Below are 11,159 nucleotides of genomic sequence, written 5' to 3' on the forward strand. Positions count from 1 at the left end.
CTGTGCTCCCGTGATGCCTGACGTCGCATCTCGATCGCTTCCCGGATTTCTTTGTTCCACCAACTTTTTGGCTTACGGAGTCGCCCTCTATCGGACGCGCCTCGATTGCGTGCTAGGCAGGATGCCGCCGGCGCGCTCCCCATAGGTTTTGCTGTCCGCGCTCTACAAAAACACCTCGCGGAAGCCCTCCAGAGCATTTCTGTAAGTACTTTCGAAATGAACTGTGTTCTTTACTGCCAAGATAATCATTTTCGACGAACTGAAAGCACAAGGTAGTCTACAGTCGCTGTCTCTTTGCAGAAAACGGAGCACCCGCTTCACGCTGTCACCGCGTTGGAGACCCCTGAACCGGCTTCTTGCGTGAAAAGTAGTCACTCGCTGAGTGCAAACTATGTGAAATATCTCGTTAGAGTAGACTGCCTGTATAACCAAACGGAGCATAGCAGAAAGAAGCCTCAAGCCAGCGATCGCACGGGTTAGCGACGACTGACGGTGCCTCTGCATGTATGAGCGTCTGCATGTATGTTCGTACTGATGGTTTCGTTTTTGCTACGAGCGCGTTTTGGCACCGCGCTGTGAACTTTAGGCCGCAAAACATGAGAATTTGTGAGTAAACAAACAACTACTGTTGCGCGGACACTATCAGAGCAGTTCAAAAACAATTTCCTTACAACTGCGGCTTCGGTGCGCATGACAACTTTGTGATCTGCCGTCCCGGCGATTCAGTGTTTTTTTTTTCTTTTTCGGTCTAAATTCGGGTACGTTTCAATGTCATTTGACAAGTTGTCTCGCACTGCGTATTGATCGGTCTTCTCAGCGGGCAAATGCCGCTGCTTCTGTTTCTTTATTCAGCGCATTCGTTTCGTTTGGTGCTCACACAAAACGTCAGCAAATGCGTCGCCTTTTTTTAATGCTCCTTATTATCGTTCCGTTTGCATTCCAGTGAACTTGCCGCTCTCTGTGATCAACAAATTCATAGACCAAAGCTTCACCACTTCGAGATTGCTGGTGGAAGGAGAACCAGTCTACGAGACCGTGCATGTAGTAGCATGCGACGCCTATAGGAAAAGAAAGAAAATACAGTAACGCGGGAGAATCAGTACATCGACTGACAAGAAGAAGATGGCTTTCGCCTTCTAGTCATCTTTAACGAATGCATAAGGAACCCTGTGCGTTTTTTAATTCAACGTATCTAAACAATGACTTGCGCATCTGCAGCCGATTTTGTGGACGCTGAGCACGGGGCCGACGATCAAGAGGTCGCATTGGAGGGTTCTGAGATGGCATCGCACGTGTTAAAATGTAGCGCTTTTACGATCCAGTGGCAGATAAGCATCATTCGCCGGCGGGAATCGCGCGCGAGCCATCGTCTCAGTGCACGCTGTCTGCTACTCACCGAACATCGCAGGCCCGACGCAGTAACAAAAGTCTTCGTCGCGGAAGTGCTTGTTGCACACAAGACTCGTAGCGGATGGCTACTTGCCGGTTCTTAGCTTTACAACCCATGCTTCACGCTGTTTCTTGTCCCGCGGTTATCAGTGCAGGCTGACACTGGGCTCTGCGTAAGCGCGGCGCTGCGGCACCGAGCGGTAGAGCCCCACGTTCGTCGCCTTCGGAGGCAGTCACTCTATTACAATGGTTTCAATTGAGTAGAAAATGAGAGAAAACTTTCGAAGTTGAACAGACCGCAGCGAATGTGGGACTTGAAACTCGTTTTCAAAGCACGCGGCAGTGCGCCACAAGCAGCCGACGCGGCCGCGGAGACCACGTGATCCTGCCAAGTACGTCACGCCGACGGTGGCGCCGGCGTTTCCAGTGGTGGGCCTCGAGGCCAATACGGTGGCTCTTTCATGACGGAAGCCATTCGAAACGCGCTTCAGGAGCGTCCAGTGACTCCTTCCGAACTGCGAACTCTTTTTCTCTGCCTGTACCTTCCAAAAGGGGTCAGGTGGACACCCGAAGAGAGTCACGGTTCCATGACCCTCTTTTGACTCTCTTTTTTCTTAGAGTGTACAAGAGACGACGCTTATGGCAGGAACGGGAGCCCGAGAGCGGCTCTCTAAAATTGAGACGATTTAAAGTCGCATCGATGCTCTGCTATGGCAGAGCGGAAAGCTGCCCTGAAAGAATTGCTGCAAACCCGATAGCGGACATTAAGTCATGTGTCGTTGGAGCCAGCTTACCTCGTGTAGCCTACTTTACAATAACGTGCGAAGCCTCCACACATTCTACGGTTACGTATGCGTTATGACAAAAAAAAGTATATTGAAATTTTTGTTGTTTCACTTGATCGCAGCAGTTGCAGAGAGCGTCGCCTTCAAACCGTTCGTTTTTTATCGAAGTACACCCTCTCTTTTTGCTCAACGCAACAAAGACGACTAGCTTTACCGTTTGATTGCATATGCGCGCGCCATGGATGGTGTTACGATACCGAATTTAAACCACGCAGCACAACGCGTCTGAAGTGAATTTTGAGGTAAATGCTGCTGTGCCTGTGATCCTGTACAAAACCATACTATGTCCGGACTGTATTTTATTCCCTAAAACGAGAGAGCATAGGGGTCAGCAGGATTCTCCACTACGGAGGGGTGGGTGGGCGGGGGGAGCTTCACTGCAGCCCCTATTCCTCCGCCCCCCATTTCCTCAAGTGCGAAAAAAAAAAAACAAGATTTGCAATAGATGAAAAGATGAAAGTGAATAAAATGAAGCGATGACGTCCTGCTCACAACGGTTTGTCTGTGGTCAACGGCCTTCCGGTGGCAAGTACCGGCGGTAACCAGTTCTCGGATTGCAAGGTGTCCTTGGCCACCGTTATGGCAAAATATCTGCATTGCCACAACACTCCGCATTAAAAAACGACGGGACAGGTCTGACTGAGTTAAGTATGGGGCAGACTTGCGCCTCCCTTGAATAATGAGGGGAGGGGGGCTTATCCCCCCCCCCCTGCTCTCCCGGTGCGGACGCCTACGTATTAGAAGTCTCATTGCTGGTAAACTGCTGGTTTATGCTAACTTATGTTTCGGTGTTATCGTGGGCAGCATTAATATCGTAAACGGAGAAAAGCAATGACGCATATATTTTTATTTTTTACAAGAAAATCGTTGCACGAAGATGCCAGTGCAGCTTAAGTGGCTAGTCCTCGTACCACTGTACTTTTACAACCCCTTTAAGGTTGGCAACATAGCCAATGCGATATATTGATTGAATTGAAAAGCGTTTTAGAAAAGAAGGGGGTTGCGGAAACAAGTGGTTGGGGCCTCTAATCCAGGGTTCCACTGGCCTCAGCAGCCCGTCGTGTCTGGTCAGTTAGCACCACTTGGGCCTCCTTTTCCTTGCTGGCGAGCCATATCTCCCACTGCTCCGTTCTGAATTTTTGCGCTAGAATCTGTGGGCGGCGTGTTAATTTTGGGTGGTCTGAGTTCACATTCCCACGTAATTTGACCGAGAGTAGGCTGTCCACCATACCCCAGGGAAGTAGCGGCGTATGCGGTTGATTGTATGGCATGTTTTAAATGCAAGTGCGGATATGAATTTCTCTGCAGGCGGCGTCACTCACACTATCTCCTTTACTCTGCGATAATGGGACGACCGGCCTCGCTCGACTGCTCGAGTCGATATCAGACATGGGCGACGCCCTGTACGCCGACGATATAACCCTTTGGGCGACCCGAGCCTCTCTCGGCCACCTACTACTACTACTACTACTACTACTACTACTACTACTACTACTACTACTACTACTAATACAACTAATACTACTACTACTACAAGCAGCTCAGACAGCACATCTATTTGCGGAGAGCTCTGGTATGAACTGCTCACCGGAAAAATCAGAAATCGTTCGGGTACATGATATTGATGAAATACTGGCTTATCACGTTTGTGCGGGATAAAATGACTATGCCCGGGTCGGTTCACACTTTAATTTATTTGATCACCTTACACCGAAGACCAACAAGCACCGCCCATCATAAGTTTAACATGTTCCCTGCAAAAGATAGAACGAAAGAAAGAAAGAAGACATTCAAACATGAATGTCTCATCATCAACGGGGTATGTCCGTGTCCTTCCACAGATTCATGACGTCACTACCAGCTGTCCTCGCAGCAATCAGCCCTTTCATCCTCGCGATCTGCTCGGAAGAAAAGTGATTTTTCCAGTCTCCCACAATGCCTTTCCTCACGAAATCTCCCTTGATCGGCTGCGCGAACACTTCTTTGACGATTTCCATTGCCGACCTCATTGCTTCGGGCAGTGCTTCCAAGGGCGTGGTCGCGATTTGTTTGCCCCATTCTCCCATCTGGGAGTAGAGTTTCCTCATGGAGTCGATGCTAATTGAGTCGAGGACCTTGTTTAATAATTCCGGTTCCTGCCTCAACTTGTCGCCATACCGCTGCTTGTCGACGAAGTCGGCCAACTTGAGCACAGAGCCACGAGGGTCCTTCTTGAGGTCTTCGTACGTTAGAAAGAGAACGTTACTGTCACCGCGACGTTTGTGCCAGGACAGAAGGTGGGCGAAGTAGTCGCCGTAGTCCACTTTTCCTTCCGCGAACATGTCGAAGTACTCGTCGAACGTGCCGTCGAAGAGCATCGAATGGAAGTTCTTCATGTGGTAAAAAGCCGACACGCAGCAGTCGTACGGGTTACGGGTTATGTAGATGTACTTGGCCTTAGCCGAGTAAGGGACCTTGTCGAACGGCAGGTGGGTCTTGATGGCTCCTGGTCGAGGCATGGCGCGTGCGCCTTCGGCTCCCATAAATTCCAGGAATGGACTGGTGCTCATGAATTCCATGACGTTGGTCGGGGTCGCACCGTCAGCGTAGAATGCTATACACTATGTGCTGCGTCCACGTCGTTCCGCACTTGGGGTAACTCGCGACGAAGAGGTCACCGTCCAGCGGCTTGTAGGACAATGCGGAGAGCACGTTTTGCTCGGGATACATGATGTTGAGGTACACTCCTCCCACGTATCGGTACAAGGTCTGAGAGCCAGGCTTGCATGCCTGAAACAAGAAATAATGGTAACCGACGTGAGAGACCAGTTACGTCAAGTAGGCGACCGTAAGATGAAATGGACAGGCTGGTATAGAGAAGGTGAGTGCTTCGGGACACCACAGTCGAGTTTTGTGTTTCGAGAATTTCGGCACGAGCTGCTGTCCACGCGGCACACCAGATATCTAATTCAATATTTTAGATCGCTCGTTGTTTATATAATCTGGTAATCAGGGGTTCATCGAGGATTCTGGATGCGCTCCCCCAAGTGTGCTTGTGATTCTGTCCCTTTCTCTCTTTTCTTTTGTCTCTCTTTTCGCTCCTTTATTCCTTCGAGCCAAAGTGCAGGGTTTCAAACCGGACGTGCGTCTGATTAACCTCCCCGCCATTACTTGCTTCTCTCTTCCTTTCTCTGGTCTTAACTGGGGTGGAAGAGGGATCAGAGGGTGCGTCCTAATTGTGGGGGAGGGGACAAAGGGTGATTATGCAGATATCTTTCGAAATAAATGGGAGGGAGGGGTAAATCACTGCATATAATGTAGAGTCATCTTTAACAAAAGCAACAAAAAGACTCCTGAACCTGCACAGCAGCCTCTCCCTTGTCGGTGTTCCCTTCAAGCAGATCTGATGGAGACGCCATGGCAAGCCGACGCCAAGGGCCGTTCCTTACCTGCAACGGATAACAATCACAGAACAATGCAGATGTTTGAACGAGCTTTCGCAAGCATCGACAATGATGCGCTCGTTTCTCAGGGACATTTCATTTAAGTGCTCATCGAACGTAGGCTTAAGTGAACGCTTACCTATACTTGGGGTAAGAATATTAAAAGAAAGCCTAGAATATTTTGAGATAGTTCGGACGTCAGATGGACATCATGGATACCAAGTATTAAGAGGTCGTTTTTGGGCCCTTGAGTAACAGTAAAAGTTCAGTAAAAAGTTATCTTTTTTGCTTGTCTGTCTCCCGCCACCCCTTCCCCAGTGCAGGGTAGCACATCAAATATTTATCTTCTAGTTAACATCCCTGACTTTCCTCATTAAATTTATATCTCTCTCTCTCTCCATAAAATTTTTCATCATTGGATCCATTAGGATACAACGCAGTCCTCCTTTACCCGCAGACACGTGACTGATCGACAGCTGGTGACACAACCATGCTATCAACTCATGAGAGGCTCGCGCGGAGCAATTGTTGGCTTTGTATGACAAGCTAAACCTGCCTGTTGCAGCAGCACCACCATTACCCCCTTTACCAGTGATCATTTAAGGTAGGTCACCACCATCGAGAAAAAGTTTTGCAGCTGCAGTCCAAAAGTTATAATTATGGTTTTGGCTTGTGGGGCTTAGGCAAATTTAAACTTTAGAATGATGAAACTGCCAAAAATGTAAAAAATCTGCCGAAATATGCATGTTGCACCAACAGTCATAACTACAAAATGATTGGTGCGATTGAAACGAGACTTGGCAGGTGCGTATAGTGAGGACACTATCCTGTGCATCTAACCACCACGATCACCCCACCTCTAATCTAAAGCGCGTTATCGTAAAAAGAATGGAAAGGTTTATATTTGAGAGGTTTGTTTTGCACACAACTGGCCACAGTACAAAAAGTTACAGCTCCTTTTCAATAATTCTGCTTGAATGCACAACTCAACCTATAAGAAAATAGTATGCAAAATTGTATGTAAAAATGTTTATCAGAAGGAAAGTTATCACTGTTCGCGTAAGTGTAGGATGCAAAAAATTACGTTTTGAGAAAAATGGCTTTAAATATTTCAGTCGAATGCACATATAATAAAGAAACATTAAATATGTCTGAAATTATCCAGGATCATAGCTTGGGACCTCCTCTGAAGCGACGCATTCTCCTTTTGAGCCAGCTGAAGCACTATATATATTTTTCTAGCTCAATTTGCGTCTCCAGCTGACTCTCATCTATGTGCGCCACAGCGGGTCCACTCTTGGTATATTGATTCCATAACTTGCGTTGATGCTTCTTTTTTGTCCTATACTTTGCCATATTCCATGGAGGGCTATAACTTCCTCCTTGAAAGGCCACCACAGCTAAGTCCAAGAGCTCGAAGTGGTGTACGAAAAAGCACAGACAGCCGAGCGAAAACGTGCACAACCTAAACAACAGAGTGCCGCAGCCGTGTAGTGGAAATATTCAAATAAATCGAAAACAACAAGCCCCACAAGCTTTAGAATGTACTTAGACACTTAGCATTATGTAATATATATAAGGAAAAACATTTATGGACGACATGGCAGGTGTTGTGGAATCAGAAACCTTCAGTTTCGATTTCGAATGCTTCCTGGAGATGTTGGAAATATGGTCATAACTTTCGAACGGCTCAAGATAACTACGTATTTCTTTTTGCTAATTATTCTTGACTAGACAAAGAGCTTGAAAATGTCTAATTTTAAAAAAATCATTCAGAAAATTCGTTTTTGCAGGTGGTGACCTACCTTAACTACACCCCAGAAAATGCCATCAATATTCATGACTCGGCAAGTCGCTTCGCAACTCATACCACCTCCTTGCGTATCAAGATGGGGTGTTTTAAGTGTGGAGCACTTTAGGGGCCCGGGCTGTCGTCTCTTGTCGTCGCTTGGCGTCGTTCTCAAAGTAACAAAATAGGTCAAAAGAGGGCGCTACAGGTAAAGTCAATACCAAAATAGGTCAAGAGAGCCATATATATATATATGGGTCATTCCATGCCAAATCACCCAGCGTTTTTCCGACCATCACAAATATGGCAGAAAAAATTTCCAATTTTTTTCAGACGATTTGCTACACCTTCAGCAACTAAACTATTTTGCTTTTGTAGTATGTCGAACAGGCTTCCAGGATATAATTAATTTCTACCCTTTGAGTTTGCCTTGTTCCTGGAAAAAAATATCAAACTTTGCAACTTTATTCAATTTTGCTCGTGCGAAAAGCCCTGGAATAATCGATATGCATAAATAAGTCATTATTTTTACAGTTACATCACTTCATTAGCTTGCCGGAAATACCATTTTATTGAGTGCATCCTATAAACGCCCTTTGAAAAAATTGTTTGATGCCCTTTAGCTCAGTCGGCGCCGTTTCAGTAGATTGATATACACCAAAATTGGTATTACGCGAAGTGACTGTATGAAGAACTTAAATGAATGGTGTTAACATGAAAATCATGACATGCATGACATGTACGACATGATTTATATGCCATGCTCATGGCGCACTCGTGGCCGTTTTGCTAGATTGATATGCACGGAAATTTGTACTGCGCGATGTGACTGTATGGAGAGCATGAATAACAGGTGGTAACATGAAAACCATGACATGTATGTCATGTATGTCATGATATACATGCCACGCTCATGGTGCATTCGTGGCCGTTTCGCTAGCTTGATATACACCAAAACTGGTATTGCGCGATGTGACTGTATGATGAACATTAGTGACAGGTGGTAACGTGAAAAACCATGATATGCATGTCATGTATGGCATGATTTACATGCTATACTCATGGTGCACTCGCGGTCATTTCGCTTGTTTGATATACACCAAAATTGGTATTGCGTGATGTGACTGTATGACGAACATAAATGAGAGGTCTTAACATGCGAATCATGTTATACATGTCATGCACGGTATAATTTACATGCCACTGTCATGGTGCGTGGATATATACCAAAATTGGTATGGCATGACACGAGTGCGTGATGAACATAAACGACAGGTCATGCATTGTATATACCAGAATATGCGTTTCATTGGCATGGTGTATACTAGATTGTGCATGCATGCGTGCATGGCAAACATGCGATATATGGTGGACTAGATGCCATGGCATGAATGATTTCATTTGGCTCAAAGACAAACAAGGCGATGTATGCAGCACTTTGCTGGCTGCTTCGCATTACATCGATTCCCACAGTGCGTGGGATCTGCCGATTTTTTCCGACGCGTTGACGCGTGCTCCTGTGCTCGAGGCAGCAGCGTATTTGTACTGTGTTAACACGTGCCTGCCACGTCGATGCAAGCCATGTCCCCGCAATCAGACGTTCTATGAAACAAGACTGAAACTTGGGCTGCGGGTCCGTCATGAAGTCCCATGAAAGGTGGACGAAGACCCCGAGACACGAAGCGGACGGTCTTGGCGAAGGAGCTTGGCCTCTATCTATCGTGTGCCAAAGCGCTTCTTAAATCACTTTCGCCGCAGTACTCTGTGTCACGAAGAAAAGCGTAGTAAGATTAGGAAGGGGCTACTGGCGGCCACGGGGCACAACACATCTGGTTCATTAATTACACACGCGCGCGTGCACCGTATATTTACGAGTACAAGTATAATCGTTGACGTCTAAAAACTTTACTGGCAATCATTCAGAGCTGTTCATGGCGTCGCTGCGGTCCTGAGAAACGCTAAATCAAAACGTATACCAACTTTTTTTTGTTGCGTACTAATTTTTTATGTTTTCTGGTGATACGAATTTTGGACGATACGAATATTTTTGGTAACCCCGCGAGATTCGTATCACCGAGGTTTTACTGTATATATAACTCGCTCGAAAAGGAATCGAGAAGGAGCAGGAAAGGCGTGGCGACGACGCGGACTCGGGAAGGAAAACATAGTTCATTAGCGAAAAAAGATCATTGACATCGCAAGCAATGTCGAAGCTATTGCGAATATCATTCAAGCATGGTATACAGTGAAAAATCATACCTTAAAATTATTACCATATTGATATATATATGAGTATTTTTATTACATACCACAACCCCAATTACACAAGTTGGCTAGTCGGTCACATCAATGTCTAGCGGCTCCCTATAGTGAAATAGCCAAGTATACAGACATACCTTAAGATACGTGAGGTTGCCAAAGAATGTTAATCGCGCTCAAAGCAGTAGTGTTCATACGGAAGAAAGAGCGTAATAATAAACAAGACAAACCTTGGAAGAAGACGATCGGAGCTGCCGCGTCAGCGCGCGTCCGGGTTTTGTCGGCTGCCCGAATGCTTACGCCACCGCGCGCAAGAGCTGGCGAGCGCCCAAGTGAACGTCACCAGCGAACATCAGCGTCACACGCGTCGCCATAGGTTCGGCGATGCGAAAGCGCTGAAGAAAACGAAACCCGAAACGCTCTATAGAAGCACATCTCGAAGGCCAGCACCCATTCTCCGTTCTAGTTGCCTTAGTCGCAGCGGCTCGCTGTCAGATCTCGGAGGCCAAGCATTGTCTTTCAATGCGGCCGTCAGTAGCGTTGGTAGCGTCGCGTCACCGTATCGTCGCTTCCTGCGCGTGGCCTTGGTGACGAGCAATGACGGCGCGTGCGCTATTCGGCGCGGCGAGGGAATGAAGAGAACCCTCTCCACAAGTGAAGTGAAGGACACCACGATTGTCCTATTTTCTCGAACTTCCTGGACCCGTGCGAGTCCATCTATGATAGTCTTGTTATACCGGGTGTTCAAAGTTAAGCTTTATGGTTTCGTTAAAATTCAGCACTGGGAAGAACGTGAGAACCACCTTTGCAGATATGTTATGTATCCAGGGGGACACAAAGTGAGACAGTAATTGTCACTGTCAGCCGCCCAATTAACGAAGATTGAATAATGAACTTTTTAATGAGTGCAGCAAGCGGGCATGTTTGTATCGAAAAGTTGGAGGTAGTCGCGTTTCTACGCAGTTCCACTTGGAAGAAATCTCCTAGCATGTCTGTGCCCCGAAATATCTCGTTGCAAAGTTTAATATCGGCTTGCATGATTACGCATGCAAGACCGTGAGCATCGGCACAATGTTCCGCCCTGATGTGACGAGCAGTCATTGCTTGCTATCACCAGCCGGTAGCAAAAGGGTAACCGTTATCATCCTTGCCTATGCCTTCGACCCGTTGTCAGATTAAACGCAGAACACAGCTGCCGCGGCTCATCGGGGAGGAGCTTTGCGCCAGTGATCACTGTCTTGCATGCGTAATCATGCAAACGCATTTAAACTTTGCAGCAGGATATCTCGGGGCACAAACATGCTAGAAGAATTCTTCCAACTAGTTAAATTGGCTGCTGACAACGATCATTATTGTCTCACTTTGTGTCCCCCTGGATACATAACTTATCTGCAAAGGTGGTTTTCAGGTACCTCTTAGTGCTGAATTTTAAGAAAACCATAAAGCTTAATTTTG

The 11,159-nt window shown here is 46.6% G+C and overlaps 1 pseudogene; it reads right to left on the minus strand.

Annotated features, from left to right (window-relative positions):
• Window positions 1-3,917: 3,917 nt before the first annotated feature.
• Window positions 3,918-10,075, minus strand: LOC125756193 (sulfotransferase 1C2-like; annotated as a pseudogene).
• Window positions 10,076-11,159: the final 1,084 nt, after the last annotated feature.

This window comes from Rhipicephalus sanguineus, chromosome 3 (genome assembly GCF_013339695.2).
Source record: "Rhipicephalus sanguineus isolate Rsan-2018 chromosome 3, BIME_Rsan_1.4, whole genome shotgun sequence".
In the NCBI taxonomy this organism is placed as follows: Eukaryota; Metazoa; Arthropoda; class Arachnida; order Ixodida; family Ixodidae; genus Rhipicephalus; species Rhipicephalus sanguineus.